Genomic DNA, 23605 nt, shown 5'->3' on the forward strand with positions numbered 1-23605 from the left:
TTTGCCCAAATTTCACTACTGTTAAGACTTTTTATACTCTTCCCAATTTGTTTTTAAGCATGTGTATCCTTTGTTGTGGTATATAGATAGAATGCAGATGTTGCTTCTTTGACCTTTACAAGTTGTATTTATTTGCACTATTTCTGTGAACTGTAATCATGAACTGTTATGTGTAACATTTAAAATTGACAAGTTTAGAAAGCAGTTGGGAGAGTTTGGAGTGTTTTTTCTAATTTGTTAACTTTAAGTATGTGATGACAATTGATGTAGGGAGTCTTATTCTTTGAAACTTTCATCTACTTCCTCAGATCCTTTCCAGTGATCTCTTTGTGTGTTTCTTTCATGTATCATTTAAGCAAGGAGAATGTTGTTTTTCTGCTTATATGTACAGTTACATACCTACTCAACAGCTGGTGTCGATACTCACATAAAACCTAAGAGTGTTTTTCACTATTTTTTTCTCCAATTCCATAGCAAATTTGGCCTAGTTTTTTTAAAAACTGCTCAAATTTTCTGTCTTGAGGTATGATCTGTGCGTTTTAATAGCCGAAATGCATTTAACTGTTGAGAAGGCAGGGAGTCAACTTCCTTGCTGTTTCTCTACCTACAGAGCTAGCGAAATGTGTAGCTTTGTGCTTAACTCAGACAAAAGGGATGCTGACCCTAGTGTACAGATCTCATTGACATTTTCTAGGTTATAAAGAACTACAGTGTGCCTGAGTGCTGCCTGAGTTGTGTGTCAAGTGTGGGTGTCACTGCAGGCCCGTTTACTGATGTTATCAGCCTACCAACAGGTGCCTGCCAGCAGAGAGGCTGCTGCTTGTATACATAGCAGGGGAGCATTGTGAGGGCTGTAAACCCTTAGACCCTTCAATAGCAATTGCAGGAGGACATTTTTCACCCGAGGAGACTAAATAAACGTGGCATAGCTTTCTAAATGGAGGGTATATATATACTTACTTGAAGGCTGTTGGGCTGAGAAAAGAGAGCTTGAATTAGGTTATTCCCAATGTAGCTTAAGATCATGTAGTTCCAACCCTACTGTGAATAGAGGCAACTTCTGCTAGACCAGGTAGTTGAGAGCTCCATCCAGCATGGCCTTGAACAGGGATGGGGCATCCACAACTTTTCTGGGCAAACTGTGCCACATCACCCTCACAATAAAGATTTTCTTCCTAATAGCTCATCCAAACCTGCTGCCTTTCAGTTTCAAGGTGTTGCCCTTTGTTCTGTCATTACAGGCCTTCGTAAATAGTTTCTTTTCATCTGTCTTGGAAGATTCCTTTTAGGTGCTGGAAGACTCCAAACAGGTCACCCCTAAGCCTTCCCCTTTCCCAGCTGAACAATTCCAGTTCTCTCAGCCTTTCAGAAAGAAATGTGACTATTCTGTTCTGGTTGTAGAAGGTAGAAGGAAGGTAGGGTGTGATTTAGTAATGGTGCTGCATTCACTTACTTTGTTTTATCTGTTTCATGTATTAACATAGAAAGGAATTTCCAGAACTGAATCCTCAAGAGAATATCTTAGAAATAAACCTGGTAACCAAATTATTGTTACAGATGTTTCTTCAGGCTCCTGTCACATGCTAGATGGTCTTTTAATGGTACTGAGAGACAAAACTACTGCTGGGGTAGCTTTTTCAGTGGATTTGTGCATCTGGACATAATCTCTCTGACTGCCCTTTGTTTGTCTGTATACTGCATTCAATTGTGTTTCTATCCTTGTTTTTTAGCTGTGTTGTCATGATTCCTTGCTTACTTGGGAGTTGGGCTGTACTCAGATTGTGTGTGTGAGTCTGTGTGTGTGTGGCTTTCAGTCTTGCTGTTCCTGCTGAGTAGAATACTGTGAGCTATACAGTGAAGATGTCTTTGGATTGTCTTTGGCTAAGGGAAACTTGGAAGAAGTGAAAACCTTGAAAAACAATTCCGAATGCTGGTGGCATTTGGATTGAGAAATTCCTGGCTAAAGCAAATACCTCACCTAAAGACAGCTAAGAACTATCCACAGTGTTGTCCCTGGATGTTGTATATACCAGTTTCAGTCACCATATTAGCTAATTTATGTAAGTGATTCTCTGCCTTTCCACATAATTTGGAATAATTTGGAAATACAGTTTAGCTTCTTTATAGAGTGTTTTTTACTAGCTAAAAGTTAAGTTAATTGTTAGATTTCTGGTCTTTAGGAAACCCAGTAAAATATTCTACTCAGTTTGTGATTTTATAATTTTCCATCAAATGTTATAATTAAAAATCATATTGAGGGTCAGCATGTCCTGCATGCAACAATATCTGTGTGTGTGTGTCTGTGTGTGTGAGAGATTTCCTGACATACAATTAATCACTGAAAAATGTGATTTATACACTGTAGTAGTCAAAGCCTAACAGAAGTTCTGTACGTTGCTGGGAAAGACCTTTCTATTTTTACCTGTATATAATTTTGTCATTCCTTTTATATTTGGTTTAACATGAGGAGTGTGTGGGAGTGTTGTCATTTTAAGGTTTGAATGTTTGCTGAGTTTCATTCAGCTTTTCTGAGTAAGCCAGGGTGCTAAGAATGGTTCATTGCACGTAGTCTACTGAAGCTGCAATACACCAAGGTTTAGTTTTGTGTTTGGACATCCAGTTTATTTCTCTGATTAATACATCTGTGCTGGATCTACTGTACTAGTTTTTTTCTTTGGTCAGTATAATAACATGAGGGCCTTCATCTTGGGCCTCCTTTCTTCTCTATAAGATGATGAAAGTATTATTTACACTTGGTTTAAAAGGATAAGGCATAAGAACTAAGAAAGTTTATCATCCTGATGAAGATACTTATTTTTGAAATTTTGCTCATGAAAAGCAGGTGTGGATGTGGTTTTCTTACATCCCAATTATTTGTTAAAGCAAAAAACAAAACTACATAATAGACCTAATCTCATTTAGTTTGCCTTCTATAAAATAACATCAACTGTAAAATCATATTATATTTCAGAGACTCATTTTTCTGGCCATTTTTCACCATCATCTATTTCACATTAAGGTCACCATTGATTTCGGTATCTTTTCAATTTCTCTTGAGTCATGGGCTCACTCTGAAATTTACTCCTATTCTTTAAGATGCATCCAGGGGCAGAGCAAATTAGAGCAATTTTTTGTAGAAGCAGAGGAGCCCATTTCAGTACTAAAATTCCCAATGTTTCATAAACTGTTCAAATGTACACACCTTAAAACAAGTTTTCACATTTCTGACAAGTGTGAAAATGTATGTGCAAAATACCAAAATACCAAAAATTCAAGACGCATGTCACCAAAGTGCAGAAACAAAATATTTGCTCCTGCAGCTCCTCCAGAACCCCAGCCCAAAATCCTCCTGCATCTTTATCAGTTCCCAGTTACCCCCCTTTACTGATGACATACGTCTTTAAAATGTTGTGCCAGTTGTCCTAATTTTGGGGTTGGTTTCATGAAGTCCCCAGTCAGAAGGTTGGTGTGCACTGGAATTTGTCCAACTGAGCCTGTTTGCTTGGAGTGGCCAGTCAACCTGGGCAAGGCACCCTGTCTGTCCCACTTGGGTTACCAAAAACTTACGCCAATTGTGGGCTCCTTTCCTAGTTTGCAGCGCCAACTCACACACCCAGGCAAGGTATTTCTACCTCTTATTCTGGTTTGTGCAAAGGAGGGAGCAGGGTGGTAGCCCACAAAAGGCTGGCTCCCCAGTCATCAGAACTTTACATGGTTTGTACATTTTAACAAGAAACATCAAGATTCATTGCTTACAGATTACGTGACTTTCATTAAGTAGTACTCAACCCCCCTATTTGCCATGCTAATTAGTCTGCAGGTGCAGTTTTTCCCTCTGTCTGACTCTGGGATCTGTTTGGAGTAGGTGGTCACTGAGTTGGTGGTCCACTGCTGGAATTACCTCTCCCCCAGTTACTGCTCAGTTCTGACCTTACTGCTGGTGGCTCTCATCCAGACAGGCCATTCATCTTGGGATTGCCTTTCCTTTTCCCTAAAACAATCACTAGCCAAGCATATAATGTTCACAATGCAATTGCTTAATCATAACTGTCTAGTTATGATCTACATCTACTGATTGACAACAACAAAAAAAATTGCAAAGTTGGCTTCAGATCTTGGGGGGCTTGATCCAAGACGTGCCTATGCTTTTGTCTGGATTCTGAGATCTGCAGCCAGCCTCCCATCATGGGAAGTGGTGCAAGGGTATGTGCCGATGGGGTGGGTGAACTATAGTGGGTTACTGTGAGGAAATAAAACATCCTTGAGGCTCTGTATACTTGGTCTGGGCATGCTGGGAAGCAAACTGTCCCAGCCTACTGTAACAACAATAAGTGTTCCTGACTGCATACTTGATCAGGGGAGCTGGGCTAACTTGGGTCCTCGCAGCAGAGTTTTCTCTTGCCCTACACAGGGTTACAGGGTTTTCTTGCTAGCTCTTGAGTATACCAGGAGATCTCTTTACATGTCACAGTTACTAGAAAAATCATCTTTGTGTGCTTCATTGTCCCATGAAGTCTGTGTGAGACAAAATACCAAAGTTTACCTTTCTGCATAGCCTCTGCACTTTTTCTGGTCTTTTTTATTTCTTCCCCTCTCACATTTACATTCAACCTTTGAACAGTGGGGGCAAAGAAACCCCAACAAACAAACTAAAAATAACCAACCATGTGCTCAAAATATTTTTGAGAAGAGATGGTTGTTTTCATTCATTCTCAAGTTTTTCCTTTCTCAGAGTCAAGCCTCCAAGAGGCCTTAGTATGAGGAGGGAAGAGACTTTAGAAAGGATATTGTACCACAGATTCTGTTACATGATCAGGGGTTTTCAGTAAGTAATTTTAAGCCAGGTATGATACACGAGCAGAACAACGTAGATGAAGAATGAGAGAGGATCTGTGTGATGCTGCAAATTGCTCAAAAGCTTTTTAGTGAATGTTTCTGGACAATAATATTGTAATGAGGGAGAAGCTTGCATTTGTAGACTGCAAGCCTCTTCTGTCAGAGGGGTGGTCTGTGCCAGAACACAAGGCGTGCTGCCATGTCGTGCTTTGAAAATTGGGAGGATGCTTATGGCATCTCAGTTCCAGCTGAGTTCTTCAGAGCTACCTACAGCCGCTAGAGACAGTAATTTTGAGGAACACCTGCAAATATTCCTCTTTCTGAAAAAGAAAGCCCATTCATACTGTTTAAGAAGGTGTGTTGGGGTTTCTATATTGGTGGATTTCAGTGGCAAAGATTGGCTTGCAATAATGCTGACAGTTTGGCATGTAAAAAAGAAGCTTCTGTTCTAAAAACTTGAGACTTTTGTGAGCTTCCCATGGAAGTCTTCCTGTTGTTCTTACTGTAAGAAAAGTGATTAACTTGTTTCTCTAAAACTAGTTTTTCTGAAAATCTGTCTCATTGATTTCATTGTTGTTTTATCTGTTTGGTTAAACAAGGTGTTCAAAGTGAATGTAAGATTTAGTATCTGGATTAATACTTCCATAGCCAGCTCTTAAGAGGAGGGTTCCAATTAGAGGTGTGTACTTTTGACTACTGTTCATTCTCCTCTCTCGTCCCCCTATATGTTGGTTATTTAATTGCTTTCAGCTGCAGGTACTGGTATGCATGAGATTCCATATTAACTTTAGCCTGTTGACTAGAGATAGACTGAGGACTACAGGGGCAAATGCTGACTGTTCACAGTCAGCTTCCAGTTGTATGTTGAAAAATGCTCAGAGAACTCACTTGTTTCCTGATTTCCTCGGGGTTCAAGCTGAATCTGACCACTCTGCAGTTCCCCGGTGATCTTTTGTCCTTCTCCCCCGAACTGGTGTAACATTTATTTTTTCTCAGTCATTAGGGGCCTCTCCATTTTCCATGCTTTTTTACATGACTTTAGATGTGAGAGAGAGAGGGCCTTGTCATGGCGTTGCTCATCTCTCAGTACCATTGGGCTCAGCAGGTCTTATCCCATGGATTTGTATGGATCAAGTTCTGTTATACAATATCTGACTAAATCATCATCAACTGATGGCCATTCTTTGAATGTCCTTTAACCCTGTCTGTAAGAACAGGAGTTCTTTGCAGCTAAAAAACAAAGGCAAAGAAGATATTGTGTACCTCTCTCTTATCTGTTCCTGGGTTCACTAAATTACCTACTCCATTCAGTAACTATCCCATGTTTTCAAAGGTCAGCCTTTTACTGTTCATGGAGCAGTAGAAACTCTTTGTGTATCCTTCTCATGCTTGCAGGTCTCATTGCTGGTGAGTTTTGTCTTTTCTAATGCCATTCCTGCATGCCCAGGCAATGTATGTAAATGTTTCTTTTGTAGCCTAACTTTGCTTTCACCTCCTGTATACTGCCGTTTAGCAATGGAGTTCCACCATAAGTTCTTTGGCTGAGCTGGTCTTCTGATATGTGTACTTCACATTATCGGGCTGGACTGTTCTGCGCTTGGAGAATGTCCTTTGACCGGCTTGCTTTCTTGTGATCCTTTACCATCATTGCAGCTTTCAGTGGGATCATACCTACCAGTCCCCAAATTTGCTTTCCAAAAGTCCATGGTCTGTACTCTACTGCTCACTTCCTCTCTGCCCCCAGGGTTTAGAATTCCCCTATGTCATGGTCATTACCACTGAGGCTGCCAGTGATTTTTGTATCCTTAATTGGTACTTCCCAGCTAATGAATCGCAGATGTGGTTAGCTGTACACTAGCCCAGGTTAGCCTGTATAGTACCAATATTAAGGAGATACTCCTTATAGAAATTCTATTCTATTCTATTCTATTCTATTCTATTCTATTCTATTCTATTCTATTCTATTCTATTCTATTCTATTCTATTCTATTCTATTCTATTTTTTTAGTGTGTGTCCCCACCTGCTCTGTTGTTTTTTCAAGGGGATGTCAAGGAGATTAGAATCATTCACAAGAACCAAGGTTGTGATCAAAAGCAACCCTCAAGTGGTTTAGGGTGCTCTGTCTGTGTGGGAGGTCTGTAAAAAAGGCTTTTATCATGATGCCACATTTCCTGACATCTTTTCTGATGTGGATCCATAAACCCTCACCCACCTGTTGTCCACTAAAAGAGCTTCATAAATCCACACTAGTCTTTTGCATAAAGGCACCCTTTACCTTCATCTTCCCGGTCTGCGTTTTCTGAATAGCATCTGTTTGTCCATCACAGCTCTGTCATTCCTGCCAGATCTCAGTTATTCCAGTCACGTTGTGTGGTGACTGGATGCAGAGCTCTTGTTCCTCCTCCTATGAGTTTTCAGACTGCATGTGTTACATGTACACTTCAGACAGGGGCCCCTTCAACCTGTAGTGTTGCTGCTTAAGTGCCTCTTTTTCTTGTCATTCAGGGTCCTTTATTCTTTCTACTGCTACTCCCCAGTTCTTCACTTATCTGTGAGTGTCCCTTCCTAGTTGGAGATAATGTGAATTTGAAAGTAACTTGGCTGGTAAAAATTGATGTATTGCCTTGACTGATGCTGCTGTGCAAGGAAGTAAGTGGAAAGCATAATATCCATTCACACTGACTATCTTCTGCCTGTTGCAAACACTGGTACCTCCTCTGTCAAAATCTTGTGTGTTGGTTTGTGAGGTTTTGGGTTGTTCGGTGGTTTTGTTTTGGAAATTGGTTTTTGGTGTTTGTTTTGTTTTTGTTTTTTTTTTTAAGATTGTTCAAGAAAAGGAAGAGAGGAAAAGGAAGAGAGTTTGGTGACCAACTTCAAATCTCAAAAAAGAATTAACAGTTTTATGAAATGTGCTAAAGGCTGTTCCTATTATTAGGATTGTATTAGAGATTGCTGCTCATACTATAACCTCTTCTGTGGAAGGATTTATCACTTTGCAGTGAAAACATACTGCAGGCAATAGAGTTTGGCATTCCTGGCCAGGGTCCAAATAAATGCTAATGTTTGGTTTCTTTGTTCCTTTTTTAATTTAAAAACATAATTTCATTTTGATTTGAAAGACCCTGAGTAGTAGAGGTTTTGTGGATTTGGCTGGTGTTTATAGTTCCTGCAGCTATATTCTGTTTGTATACAAACTGGTGGGTAATTAATAATGTGATCTGATTTGTTTCCATTATATGTACACAGTGTTAAAACTGAACTTGAATGTTTACTGTTAACTAACAGTAAAGCTTATATTGAGAGTGTATTGGGTTTTTTTTAAATACCCATTTGAATATATTTTCACGCTTCCCTATAAACACAGAAACACATCATGCACACACGCAGTTTGTTGGAGCAGGAGAAACAGAGCTGTTACTTCAGCAACTTCAGTTTGCCTATGAGTGCTCTGAACTGATTCCAGTGAGACTGATGGCATATCTTTGCCTTCCTGGGCTGCGTCTCCTGCCATCTGAGTGCATGCACATTTCTGATTGTTCTTCATTCTTTTCAGTTCTTCTTGCTGCAGACATTGTGCAGTGACCTAGTGATTCAAGCAGGTGATTAAAAGGAGCTCTCTATTTGTGAATTACTTTGCAAGAGGGTGTTTTCGAGAGAAGCCTGTTCAGCAGATGTTTACAGTATAATAGTAGGTAGCTCTGCATCAAATTCTAGTTTCGTTTGCTATCTTCTAATGTTTTGGAGAAGTGCAGGTGAACCTTTTGTACTCATAAGTGGCCTACAGTGTGTAGATTGTGGAGAGAAAGCTGGAGCAGGACTATAAACAATACTTCATTTTGTAGTGAGTTGTGGGGGTGTTGTATGGCATTTAGCTAGAATAAGTTTACTGGTGTGTTTAGGAAACCAAGGTTACAGCTCTGAGGCAGTTCATATTGGCAAAAGCATATTTTGCTGGGGAAAACTGCCTCATTTTAAGTTATTAAAAACTGTCTCATAGATAATTTTTATCTTAAACCTAGGATTGCTTTTGAAATGAAGTAGTGTATATGACTTATTTTTAAATTATGTTCATGTTTATGTGTATTGCCTTAGCCTTTTAAAGCTGATGTTAAAGTAATAAAGTTAAAATTGTGTCCCACTGTGTTGAGGCATCTCACAGATTTTACAAACTGTCAAACGGGCAGGTATAGTTGCACACACACATTGAAAGAAAGAAAAACATGAGCCTCCCTCTGCTTCATTTAGAATTTAGTTAATTTGTGTGGTAGCGGAAGGCACTTTGCTCTCAGCCTAATGTCTGTCCAGTACAAAGCATACTACTCCTAGTTTTACTGGGTTTTAGTTACCCTGTAACACCAGGTGGAACAGGACTGGGAAGGATTCACAAGCAAACTGTGCACTACATGTTTTTGTGAATGGAGCATTTATGGCTTCTTGATTTTCTGTTCCTTTATTTTTCCTAAGTATAGTGAAGTGACAAGACTGTTTCAGTTACGACAAAGGGCAGTTCTGCCTTGGGAAACTTTTGTTAGGCAGTTTCTCTAGGTTATAGACTTAAAGTAGATGCAATCCTTAGGGTAGAAAGAAAAAATTTCTTTATATCCATCATGCTTTTGACGCTTAAAAAATGAGCAGTAGTTTAAGTTATTCTTCTCATGCTACACCTCTGTTTATAGTAGGAGGGCAAGGGGATGTACTTCTGCTCATAGCAGAGAGTTGCGCTGTGGCAACTTTGGTCAAAGTCACTCCAGATGTCCCATTCACAATTGAGCTTGGTAGTGTTACGCCAGCTTTTCAGGTAACACCCCTCTTGGTCAGTTAGTGACTTCTGAGCATGGAATTAAAGGATGTCTGAGAAGACTATGGATTCATGCAGAGGAATGTTTCTACTGTTGTGTCAGGAGTCACTAAGCAGGTCTGTTGGAGACTGATCAGGGAAGCTAGCTGCAAGATCCTGGACCCTCTGTGCAAGTTCTTGGTCATGGATCTCTCTCCTCATTGTGTATGACCCAGGCTGCTTTTGCTGTTGGCTGAAGAAGTTGTGAAGCAGCAAAGAAAGGCTCAGCATGTGTGGTGCCTGGCCATGAATGTAGGTACTGTAGGATTGACAAGCTGTATGAGAGGAGGCTGATAATTGGAAGACATCTCAAATGTCAAGCATCTATGGGTTAAATATCTGATACAGTTAACAGTTCAAACATTTTTACACAACCATTTTTAACAATAATCCTGTAGTTATTTAAAAATAATTTATAGTGTGGTTTCATAATTGTTCCATTCAAGGTCTTTTGTTTATCTGTAGTAGTGCTTCCAGCAACTACCCAACCCCAGTAACAAACCAGCAATTTGCTTTACATTTCAGAGAAACAATCTACTTAGGTTTTGCAGCTTCATACCTTGAAAACAAATGCTGTTGTAAGTCAAGATATGATGTCCCTTGCTTTGTTGTTGGTTTTACTTAGCATATGTTTATGCTAGTATGCCTTACATCTTGCTGCTTTTGAATTCATAAAGGTTGTGCATGCTTTCTGTTTACCTTTAAGATGGGAGGAAAAAAGCCTGAAGCAAAACCCATAGGCCGCCACAAAAATGCCTTCACAGGGAAACTGAGTTAGGCTGGTTTTAATTAATTTATATTGCCAGTTAGGATACTTCTTTGATTGATGGTTTTCAGTTTAACTTGGAGCATTCATCTAGAGAAAACTTGCATTTTAGTAGTCAGTAAGTGTATTTCCTATTGAACATAACATTTGAAGTCTTATTTGCTAAATTTTGTGAGGAAAGGAGGTAACTTACAGGGACATTTAAGGAATTTATATAAATGCACATTATATTGGCTTCTTATGTTCTGTGTTTTAGGCTTTGAAAAATTGTATGGTTTACTTTGTTTTCCTTGATGAGATTAATTTTTATGTCTTATTTGATGATGGGCTTCTGTTTAATAGAAACATGAATTGTATTTAGACAACAAGCTTGTTAAAACAGTCTTGAAAGGCAGATGTGTTTTGTCAGTATGCTGAAAATAAAGTGGCTCTGAGAAATCAGGATAACAGAAACAAAATTATTTGAGGAAAATGCAAATTTAAGCTTTTTTTTCTTGATCGGTAGTATTTGTAGAACTAGTGATTTAGCATTCACTTGCACTTTGCCTTCTTTCTCTGGTATGTAAAAATTAGACTATTTTCTCCTATAATTTGTAATAAATTTCCTAACTTTGAATGAGCAGGCTATTAAACTCTTTTCAATGGGAAGAGGAACAAAAGGCATCAGCTTCTGAAAGAAGACTGACTTCATTTGACTGGCCAAGAGCTTCCTTCAGAGACTTGACTGATCCTAAAAGTTCAGGACTATTTGCACTGTCTGAAGTATTTTATTACTTTTTGGTTTTTGTTCTAGACAATTTAGGTTTGAATTTCTAGTACATTTGAAAATAGCATTGATTGAGTTTAAATTCAGTATCTTAATTTAAATTTATGTATTTTTACCTGCTGGTGTCCGATATTCAAAGACTTCCTTGGATCAGAGATTGTAATCAAGGTTGTGCATACAATTTTTATATTGGCCCATCATGATTTTTCTTAGACAGCATATTACTATGGCATTTCATTTTTTTCTGCATTTTTTGCCCATTGCTGTGAAAGGGTTTGGAATAGAAATGCTCTTCTGAGAACTTCTCAGTAATCTTATCTTTTAAAATACTGACAAGTAGAATGTACTTTCCAAAAAATGGGTCTGTGTGGCTATCTCAGTAGACCTCCAGGCAGAAGAATCTTTCTGTATGTGTATTCTGTATGCTGTGAATTAATGAGAAACTGTCTGTATGCTGCATATTTTATAGAGCCAAAGGGAGCTAACCTTTACCCCTGGTATTACTCATCCTGTTAGTTTTGATGTTGGCGACATTAGGCCATTTGATTCCAAATATTTAACACAGATGGATGGGTGCAATCCAGCTTGTGTTGCTTGAATAGATAATTGACAGAAAGGTAAATTACCTTTGTAATGGATATTACCTGCAGTGATTTCAAAATAGCATGTTAGCTGGAGCTAATTTTGTTAATATGTTCTTTCCAAGAAGAAAATATTCTTTTCTGTTGAGAACCTTCGATGAGTTTTAGAAAATGCAAGGATTTTCAGAAGTGAAAAACTGAATGGAGTTTAAATTAGTTATAAAAAGTAGAGGACTGAGAATAGGGCAAATTTATGGGGGATGGATCTGTCACTTTTCACTTGTCAGCACATACAACCTGCAGATCCAGGGTCCCAGAACTATTGTTTATTTTGAGCTTTTTTTGTTGATGTTGTTGTTTGGCTGTGCCAGAAGGAGAAATGAAGTGCTATCCTCTGTGCTCTATCCAGACGGAATTGGTATTGACCAGTACTTGAAGTAATGCAACAAGATCATCCATTTGTTCTCAAGTGTCAAAGCTTCCAGAGTTTCTTTACTAGAGTTATTAACATCTAACAAAGGTAAAATAAATGTAAACATTTGCTCCTATTTACAAATTTAACTCATTCCATGGCTGACAGGTTTCTAATCTGAGTGTTGAATATGTAGCAGAAGAATGCTTATGTTAACATTTAATGATCTTGCTGAGATGTGTAGCCTTTGGAATGTAGATAGACCAATTTCTTTGTTTTTAAAAGAGAAAAGGCAATGTTGTGCAATAATGACTGATGATAATGGCTGATCCAACCATAGTGAAAAGTTGCCCTATTTGGTAAAAATACTCAATAGGGGAGTGTGGGTGTTCTTCTTACACTGAAAAATAAGCATACTTAACCCTGGAAGGTTTTCACCTCTATCCTAGGGCATATGGTTGTTTTCAGGAGAGTTTTTCTGTCTGCTGGTATTGCTGGAAAAACTAAAGAATTATTCCTGTGTTAAATTTGGGAGGACTATAGAAGATACATTCTGCAATCTCCAGGGTCCAGGACAGAGAGAAAAATGCATTTTGGCTCAAGAAGTGCACTGTATCCTGAAGTGATTTTGCCTCTCTTCTCTGCTCTTATGAAACCCCAGTAGGAATTCTGCACCCAGTTCTGGGGACCTCCGTACACAAAAGGCATGGACCTATTGAAATGGGTCCGGAGGTCAGCCACAAAAATGGTCAGGGGGCTGAAGCACCTCTCCTTGGAGGAGAGCGTGAGAGTTGGAGTTGTTCAGTCTGGAGGGGAGAAGTACTCCGGGAAGACCTTACTGTGACTTTTCAGAAGGATGAACAGAGATTTACTGCCAAGGCTTGTAGTGGCAGGACAGGGAGCAAAGGTTTTAAATTTAAATGTAAGTTTGTCAGAGTACTTCTTCACTGAAAAATTTCTAGTTACCTAATATGCCTTTCAGATTTCAAACTTGGCACAGGCGTGATCTCCTGTTCACTGAACACTATGCTAGTGTTCTGATTTACTCTCCTTATGGATGTCCTTTTAAATTAACCTTTAAAACTCAAAATCATCAAAAAAGAAACCAGATTTCTGAAAGGCTGGAAACTGACAGCAAGAAACCTGATGCTTTCTGCATACCTGATTGTTGGCTGAATTACTTGTAGTTTTACCTGTTGGTTGTGCCTCTAATAATTGTCTCTCACATTTGCACCAGAACTAAAACTGGGGATTATATACCAGTTAATATCCTTCCTCAGGATAGGCAGTGCAGAAGAAAAAGGTTTTGAAAATAAGCATATAGTGTGGACAAGGGCAAGTGGGATATAGGTGATGACAGGGACTGGGAGCTGTGGAGATACCTAGGCATCTTCGGAAAGGAATATCAAGATTGGACATGGTAAGCAGTAGTGCATCTTGGTTTTAAAAGCCAGAGTACACAAAAAGAAGTTGCAAAGAATTCCCCATGACAGAATTAGCACAGAATTGTTATTCTGTAAAGCTTAATGTAATTTACTTACTGAATGTTACTCCAAAGACTTAGAATCTGCTTTTTCAGAGAAACATTCGTCATTTGATGATATGTAAATATCAAATTTTCTTCTTATTTTCTCAGAAGCTTTTTCTTATTGATGATAATGATACTGCTGCTTGTGATAAACCAAGTTGAGGTTCCTCAAAATATTTCTCTCTTTAGAAAAGCCTTGTCAGCTTGAGACAGGATACATTCAGAAAGGGAGGAAAACTGTGATATTGTGGGATTGAAATCTCTATTATAATTTACCACAAGCAGCACTGGGTTAAAAGAGGAGTTCTGTTGACCTTCTGCTCTTTTCCTCCAAAGTAACTTCTATGTTATTGTCATAGCTTGGTTTGTTCAGGGGACAGAAATATTACTAAATAGTTCCTATTATTTTTTTGAGAAGTTGTAGTGGTGTCTCAGGCTGCTGATGGCCTTATACTCTGCACATATGAGAAAAAGACATAAAATGTTGATTGTTAACATGATTTTCTTTGAAACAAGACTGGGACAAATGCTTACTAATTGGAGCAAAACCAAGAAAGACAGGAAGAGAGAAAGTTATTTCGTGGCCTGTCAAATGTAAATTAGCTTTTTCATTTTGTTGGGGCAAGTCATTCCTTACTGATTATAATGTAAGTTGCAGTTGTAAGCACTTAATGGACTGCAGGGAGGTGAGGGATGTGGAGAGTTTATACACTGTAACTGAGCACTATTTAACACTAACTTCTCTGGATTCTCTCTTAGACCAGTTTTGATTGTGTTGAGGTTTTCACATTTCATTAAATAAGCTGTCTTTGGAGGGAGCTTGGGCTCTCTGTTGTTTGAAACAATTTCCTAGAGGTTGCTTAATCATGAACCTTTAACCATGCTTTCAGAATTAATTCTCTTTCAAACAGATATTTGCAAAGTCAGTTCCTAAGTAGGAAATGCCTCTTTATTACCCTTTGCTTTATGATTAGATTGAATATACAGTGGAAAAAAAAGGACAAAAGAATAAATAATTGACATGCATTTAAAACTTTTTTTCTGGGATTACACTGACATTGCTCTTTCGTATCTGTGTCAAATACTACAGGAATTGGTACCAACATTATTTTTGCCACTGAAGCATTCACTCCTCCAGGCTTGTTGGATGGGAACTTTAAGGCTGTTATTAGAAAAACCTGATCAAAACTGAAAACCCCAACCAAACAACTACGACAGCCTTTCTGCAAATTAATGCTAATTTTCATAAGTGATACCATAAAGAAACAGGCAGGGAGTAACAAGCTAAGGTTTAGAGTTAATATTGTGCTTCTATGCCTGTTTAGTTTTTTTGTGGTAATGATGGCTGGTTTATGTTGGTAACAATAAATGTAAGGCATAGGAAGCCCTTTATTCATTGCATCCAGAAAGTTTGTGTAAGCAGTTTTTTATTTTTTAGAGACTAAATGAAATTCTCAAGAAAAGATTAAGTTCAAGAAAATCAGTTTAATAATGTAGTTACACATAGAGAGGAACAAATGGCTTGAAATTTCAGGTCGCTTTTGAAAAATAACTATGATTCAGGAGGCACAGAAATTCAAGACAACTGAATCTTCAAAACCAGTAATTCAAAATCCTGTAAAGATGGAAATAGAATAGTATAGAGGATATCTGTGTGATCTTTTATGTTTATACCGGGCCTTTAATGTAATGTAGTTGTGCTTGGTATTTGCGTCTCTTACTTCAGCTCCCACACAGTGGTTGATGAAAACTGAATTCCAGGACAAGATTAAAAGATTTTATCTTTTTTAAATGCTTTATGGCTTGCCAGTTTTATTCTTTGTTCTACAATTGCTTTACTTTCAGTAAAAGTCAGCCTTGAGTTATTGAAATACCTGTTTTCTCTCCTTTTCTAGCTGTTTTACATATGCTTTATAGTAACTGTATTTGGATGTCTTTTGGGCTTATGGTACTGCTGTTAGCCTCCTTTTGAAACATGACAAGAAGAGGCAAAAAGTTTCCTTCTTTCTAAGTAGATACTGAACGTCCTTGAGGAGAGGCTGCTTATGAAAAGGCACTGCTATATTTTGGTCCTTCAGTACTGTTTTCTGTGGTGAGTTTCACTACACTCTTTGTCTATAAATGAATGTTACCGTTCTCTCTGGAATGGCAGTAATTGTGCATTGAAGGCTGTGAGCATCCTTTACTAGACTATACTTGCACAGAAGCAATCCCAATGCAACAGCCTTCAGGGAACAGCAAGGAAACTGTGACTAGCTACTAAGCAAAGCAGCCACAGGGACCAGCACCGCAAACTGGAGATGTTGTTCAGAGTTTTTTAGCAATAGTGTCCTTCTCTTGCAGGATTGTATGCAGAAAGGGAGTTTCCTTTTAGCTTGTTAATCAACTATTAATTATTTTTGTTATGTCTCAGAGATAACTTCAGTGTAGGAGCTGTGAATCTTACTGTATACAGTGGAGAACAGAATGGAAAATAAAACATTGCTTGTCTTTAATCTCTGTGTCTTAAAGCGTCAAGCTTTGTGTCTCAAGTATTCTTTGTTAGGTGGGTATTGTAAGAGTCCTGCAGTACAGCAGTTAAGAGGAAGTGTGTTTTTGTGCTTTAGCTGCAGAGGTCATATATTTCAAGCTGCAACTTAAGTTTATGTCAGTTCTTCAGAAAATTACCTCAGAATGATTTTGTCATGAGAGAAGATCTAAAGAGAATGAGAGCTTAGAGGGGGAGGAACTGGTGATTGCGTTGTTCACTTGGTTCAAGTACCTGACTGCCATGTCCATGGGAGTAATCTTTTCTGAATCTGTACATCTTGTCTGCAGCAGCATGGAATTATCTGCAGAGTGTACAGGTAGATTACCCCTTAAGAAACATGTAGTGATTGTGGGACTAAGTCAGTTTTTGGAAAGTGGTTCCCTTCCCCACACAAAAGTTGCTTATGTATTAGGTGTTATTTTTGTATATCCTTAGAGCAGTTGAGATGGTTGAGATTAATGTACCTAAAATCAATAATCCCATAGGCACTTCTGGCTTTCTTTTGGACACATCCTTTTTAAAAGGGTAAAAAGAAGGCCCCTGAAATTACTGACTAGTCAACCTCACCTCTGTGCCCAGCAATATCATAGAACAGATGCTACTGGTAGCTATGTCAAATCATAAGGAAGACATGGAGGTGCCTGGAGACTGATAGCAGGGCTTCACCTAGGGCAAATCATGCCTAACTAATCTCACAGCCTTCTATGATGGAGTCCTGACTGTGTCAGTTGACCAGGAAGAGCTACAGATATCTCCCTGGACTTCTGCAAAGCCTACAGCATGGTCCCACACAGTGTTCTTGTTGCTGATTTGGAGGGAGTAGGATCTGATGTACTGTGTGATGGGTAAGACATAGGCTGGCTGGCCATGTCCCAGAGTTACAGTCAACAGTATCCATGTGAAAACCAGTAATGACTGGTGTCTCTTGGGGGTCTCTACTGGTACAAATACATTTTGATACCTTAATCAATGGCATAAAATAATTGAGCAGAGAGAGCCTCAGCAAGTTTGTGGATGATGCCATGCTGAGTGGTGCAGTTGATAGGCTTGATGAAAGGGATGCCATCCATCGCTAGACAGCATTGAGCCATGTGAACCTCATAGGGTTTAACAAGGCCAAGTGCGAGGCCCTGCCCCTGGGTTGGCATGATCCCCCATTCTGATGGAGCCTGGTGAATGAATTGACTGAATGCAGCCCTGCAAAGAAAGACTGTGGGTGTACTGGTGGATGAACATTCACATGAGCCAGCAATGTGTGTTTACAACTCATGGTTTAGAACCATGTCCTCAGCTGTTGGAAGAGAAGCATGGCCAGCAGGTCAAGAGAGATGATTCTGCTCCTTCCACTGCACTCTGTTGAGACCCCCATCTATGCTACTACATCCAGCTCTGTGGTCTTTTTGATTTTAAATGGAAAGAGGGTAGATTTAGGAATATAAGAAGGATAGAAGGAAGAAAGTTTTAACAATGAGGGTGGAGAAACACTGGAGCTGGTTGCCCTCATGTGGATGTTGTGGAGAAGTTGTAGAAATTCCATCACAGAAAGTATTAAAGGCAGGTTGAACAGTGTTTTGAGCAACCTGGTCTAATGATAGCTAGACTAGATGGTATTTAAAAGGTTCTTAAAATCCAAATGCTCTATGATTCTTTGAAATAAGCTTGTACCCTAATGAATGAGCAGTGAATTTTCTCAGTGGACTTGAACTGTCATCTGATGCAGGTTTCTTGGATGCAAACTTCTTAACTGATTTCCTGGTCCTGATTTATTGTCAGTCTTTCTTGTTTGACACTTGCATGAGACAGCTGGAAACAGTGTGATTTTTATGAACTCAGTTAATCAGAAATAGGAGGATACAAAGGTAACAGATAGGGAATGGTCTAAATAGCTTATCTGACACAAATAGTACTTTTACTGTATTTATATATTCTTTTTCTCCAATTATGACCTTCTGGGAACTAGACTTAACACCCTGCTAACATTTTGTTGATGCTTGGCTGTGTAGCCTCTTCAGATACAGTTTGTGTCTTGACATTTTGAGTGTTAAGAGCACCAGTAAAATACTGGTACTGTGTTTATGGGTGTAGCAGTATTTCTGCATTAAGCTGATTTCCTGAAGGTTTATTGATGCTGTAAATGTTTTCACCAGATGATTTCTTGCTGAACAGCTCCTTGAATAACCAGGAGAAAATGATCCCCAGAGCAAAGCACAGCTGTCAATAAAGCTATGGAAAACATTCCTTGCTTTTGTATGTGCACTGTAAAGATATGAGACCTCAAATTTTAGAATACTTCATGGTTATTGAGTCTTTGGTCATTTGGTAATGCTGCACTATTAGTTCAGGAAGAAATCTTTTGATGTCATACTTGATACTCGACTTGAGCTGTAGGGTATGTGGGGAAGCAAGTTGCTGGGGATTTGAATCCTTCCGACACTGTATTGTGTGAAAGTGACTCACTTTTTTTTGCAGGTGTGTTTAGCTTAAAAATATGCAAATATTTTCAGAATTTAGAGCTTGCAAGATGAAGTTGGGTGGCGTCTCTCCTTGTCGCAGACTGCTGTGGAGGGGATGAAACCATCTGGTTGACTCTGTGGGTTACCAGGTCATCTGAAGCGTAGTTATCCTCATTCTTCACAAAAAAAACCATGTAGCTGCTAAAGTTAGTGGAGAAGGAAGAAGGCAACTGCTAGGCCACAGTACTTCCTTGTATGAGGTGAGGGGGCCATTATTATAAGTGTGTTCACAAGCATAGTGTTAAAGAAATTTAGATGAGTTTTGTTCTCATCTCCATTAGGTAGGTTTATTGCATCTCTTGTGTGACAGTCTGGACAAATAGCAATGTTAAGGGTCTGGGGTCGTGCTCTTCATCAATTCATTGTTACCAAGTAGTTGCCTTGTGGTCATCTTCACACCGTAGGTCTTAGGTTGGTTTTGGTGGGAGTTTCTCTCGGTTTTATGGTTTGTGTTGAAATATGGTTGTTACAGTTCATAAACCACAATCTATGGGTTGTCTACTCTAACTATTTATTTAAAAATAATATTTAAGTTGCTAGGTTTCTCTTTACTAACTATTATTAATGTTCAGATTTTTAGTTCCAGGTTTTACTATAATATCTATTCGACTTACACAACATAGCCTTATAGTTCAGATAAAGTTCAGCTTGCATCCTAACAATTCAAGCTACTGATATCTACTTCCAAATAATAAAAAATTTTCAACACTAAGGTAAATGATATGGAGATGGGGTTATATTCAGATGGCTGCTATAAGGGCCATTTTGTGGACAATTCCTGGAGTAAGCTGTCCAGTTTGTACCTGTACATTTCAATTAGACGTTCATTGAAGTAAAAGTGTTTATGCAGTCTTGTAGAGACACAGCAGAAACTTCAGGTAAAAAGATCTTTCTTCAGTTCTGATTTATAGATGAGTTTTCTTCAGTTCTGATTTTTAGATGAGTTTGTTTATGAAGCTGAGGCCTGCCTCATTTTCAGGCTTTTTGCTGTACTAAAGTAAATTTGTCTGTTCTTTTTTTAAGCTCTGATATTGTTAAAATATGTCAGACTTCAAGGTTTTAAAATACAAAGAACCCTTTAGGTTCCTCTCCTTTTCTCTAGAAGTGTCTTGGAGGTGTCATACAGTCAGAAGTTTGACTGGAAGATACACTTAATTTATATGCAATTAATGTAGGCCCAGATTTTGTTTTGAACTCTCAGTTTTGTCATTTTCATCCCATTTTCCTGCTGGTTAGTAAGCATGGTGTGTATTTCTCTGATAGCTGCAGAAAAAAGAAAAGCTGAGAGAGCTTTTCTTGCGGAGTGTTACCGTGCTTCCTGATGATTGCTAGATACCTAAGTTTTCACTGGGTGTGTGGAATTGAGGACAGCATTCCTTGGCTCAGTCGGGATATGGAAGGGGCACCAGAACTCAGAAAACACCAGCAAACTTATGCTGGTTGCAGTTTGACAAGAGCATGGATTTCTTGACAAGTAGAGGAAGCAGGAGGAAAGGAAGGAGAGAAATTCAGGAGGCATTTAACCTTTTCTTTTCTCCTTTAGTGGCTTTAGGCTGCTTCCTGGCTAAAATGTGTTCCAGAGTTTTATCAGAACGCCTTAGATAGGTATACTCCATGCTGAGGAGTTGCTTTAAATTATCAGTGTTGTGTCCCATACCATGCAACTGAAAATATTAGCTCTTCCTAGAGTGTAATAAATTCTTTCATCAACTTAAGTTAAAGTGTATGAAAATCCATGGGAATTTCAATTTGTTGGAGTTTATAAAAAAAGGAGTGGAAGGAAGAAGGGAAGAATGGCAATCCTAGTATGAATTGTATGCAGCTAGCATATATGTATCGTGTTTCTTCTTTGTGGTCAGATTTGCATGCATAGAGAAAAAAGTTTTAAAGTATTATATACTTAATTTGCATCCTTGTTCTTACTTGACCAACCTGAGTAGCTGTATCATTTATTGAACTTACCTCTAACTTTTCTGTCGTAACAGCAAGGTATTCTGTTTACCCCATTGAGTAAGTCCTTCATTGCAGTTGGAAAGGTTCTTGATTTAGAATGTGCCCCTAAAATCTAAATAATATGCCACAGGTACAGGAGCATTGTTGACTAGTACATTATAATAATCTGCAGGAGTGGTTTGCATTATTTTGTTGGAAGTTGAGGAAGATCACAGATAACCTCCCTTCCTTGTATCTTTTCAAATAGACTAGCCATCCATGGCTATATCTCACCAGATATACGCCATTCAACTCACAGGTTTTTTAAAGGGAGCAGTTAATTAAGAGTCTAAGGTTGACCCAATTCAGACTTTGTTTCCATGCATTTCCTACTTTCCAAACTCTAGTCTGCAAATCAAACACTTAGCCCAGAACTTGTCTGATTCATGCAAGTTAGTAAGACTGAACAGATTCACTCTAGATAAAGTAGGTTTAATAGTATAGGTATTTCCTATGAGACTGGTGCTGGAAAGTCAGTGAATGTATTAATCAGTGTCATTCACTTAAGCAGTGAGATACTTCCAGTAGCGCTGAAGTTACTGAATTAAAAGATTTGAATTCACACCTCTTTTTCCCTTGGACCAGCATTGTGTGTGTTTGGATGGTTTAAATTGGCAAGCATGACGCTGGCCTTTCAAACCTGATACTGATTCTCTTTATTACAATGCAGAAGTTAGACAGAATCCATGAAATTCTGAAGATTCTTTTTGCTGTTCAGTTTAATGTGGGGGTTTAGAAGAAAAATAGCCCCTTTCCTATGGTAACTGGGAGGTATAGCAGTCTTTCTTTCTTGCCTGTTTCAAAAGAATGGATATTTTTCCTGGAGTGCAAGTCATAGTACTAAGCTGGTATCTCACTTTATTTGAAGAAGGGTATGCAAAAGAATTTAACTTTTTAAAGAGGTTATATATATATACACATAGTGCATCAATTGAAGGGCATTACTCTCTACCTGTCTGATACTGGTAATGGTGAAGGGATGCCTGATCTGATGTTTCACATATGCCTGCTGTGTTTTGGTGGTATCTCAGCAGAAATTGAGGCTACTCTTTTGTCACCCAGGTATTGGAAGCTGTGAGCCTGAAAAAACCAGCTGACCGTTAAAAAGTGCCCTGTTACTTGCACAGCCTGGAGATTGTTTTGTGGGAGAGAGGAAGTTCAAACTAGGATTAGGCTTGAGAAAATGATGGGCATTAGACCTCAAAGTTGCATCTCCTGAACACAGTTGCAAGGAAGTGCGTTTGGGAAGGTGCTGTGGGCAGTGGCCTGTGTGCTGCCTTCTGCTTCTTACGTAGGAGTTCTTGATGGCATTTTCCCCACTCTGACTGTTCTCAAAGTCAGCTTTGCAGAGATAATTCTTCAGTCAGAATTAAAGCTTTGATTGTAGTAGCCCTAGGGTCTGCTAGCCCTGGAGTGCAGTGTGGTCTTGAGTTGGCCTGAAATTCCTGTCAATTTGGGGATATGAAGGCAGTTTAACGGAGTTTGTATCTACTCCCTGCAGTCGGTGCAATGCAAATTGGCTTTTGTTCCTTTCAGTCCTCGGGCATCTTTAACGATTAAACAACAATTGAAAAGTCTTTGGCACAGACTAGAGAGCTGCTGAGGTCATCTTTTGAGATTCTGACTCTGATCTTCCTGGCAGGTAGGTGAAATGTGATTAACCAGTCTTCAGGTTTGTCTCAGTGCAATCTGTCAGAAAGACAATGCTTTAAAAACATAACTCAGTTATTAAAAACTGCCTTTATATTTTATGTGTATAAATGTAAAAATATTTTTAAGATCAGAGAAGTCCTACAGGACTTTCCTGACCATTGAACTCAACATTATAGATTGCACTGTCATGAAGCAGAGCCTTTAGCTGGTAGTCTGCTGTGTCAGTGTCTTCAGATCTGTTACCTCTGCTGACCCATTCAAGGGACTGTACTATCAATGCTGTCTTTGATGTAAACCCTTTTCCAAAGGCAGCTTTTGGTGAGGCTGTTGGTGAGGTCAGCCAGCTCACTGGTGCAAAGCAGCCAGGATGTGTGTAATGCCTTCACTTCTCACAGTTAGGGATTGTGTTTTATATCTTGTTATTGTACTGTAGGGTATTAGTTGACTGCAAATGAAACAAATATGTCATAAAGGCCATGAAAATCCTGTTAAGAGAAAAAAAAAAAAGAATTTAAAGGAAAACATTGACATAGTCTCTGCTAACTGCAGAACAAATCGGTTGGTTAGCGGGTTCTCTGCTAACTGCAAAACAGTTGAGTTTGACTGAAATATATAGATAAAACCCAAGTTAGAATTATTTTTGGTAATGTGGATATTGTTAGAATTTAAGGTATAGCATCATGAAAACTGATGAGCTGCCCTGGTGTATTATGTTGCATTAACTAACTGGAAGCTCTGCTACTGGAGCTGTGTTGCTTCTGCTGGTATCTGTTATAGCTAGAACAAAGTCAGCTTATCGTTGTGATGGTGCATGCAATCATGGTTTGTGAAAAGCCTATCTGTAAAGTATATAATATAGCCTGTAATGCAAGGTCCACGTTTATGAATTTTAATTTGTTAGGGAGTAAGTCTTAGGAATTTAACCTCTTGAAATTCCTTTCATTATCCACATGCGTAGATGCCTGAAACAAGTTTATGAGTATTTTTTGTAATTTGGCTAAATTTACCTATTTTTTGTTGCCTATTTCCTTATTTTAGACCAATTCAAAAGGTTGTATTTTACATCAATTCTGCCTCTGGTGTAATGGTCAGAAAGATATCAAGCTTTACCTTTAACACTATGTTCTCCTAAGTTTTGTAGCTTGCTTTTGAGCTTGAACTGATTCCAATTCAAGAAAACATGTGGAGTG

General features: G+C 38.7%; 1 protein-coding gene across 1 annotated transcript in view; it reads left to right on the forward strand.

Annotated features, from left to right (window-relative positions):
* The window catches only part of RNF38 (ring finger protein 38), a 116740-nt gene that overhangs the window by 30613 nt on the left and 62522 nt on the right, over nucleotides 1–23605 (forward strand). The gene's annotated exons all lie outside the window — the stretch shown is intronic.

Source organism: Camarhynchus parvulus, chromosome Z (genome assembly GCF_901933205.1).
Source record: "Camarhynchus parvulus chromosome Z, STF_HiC, whole genome shotgun sequence".
Taxonomy (NCBI): Eukaryota; Metazoa; Chordata; class Aves; order Passeriformes; family Thraupidae; genus Camarhynchus; species Camarhynchus parvulus.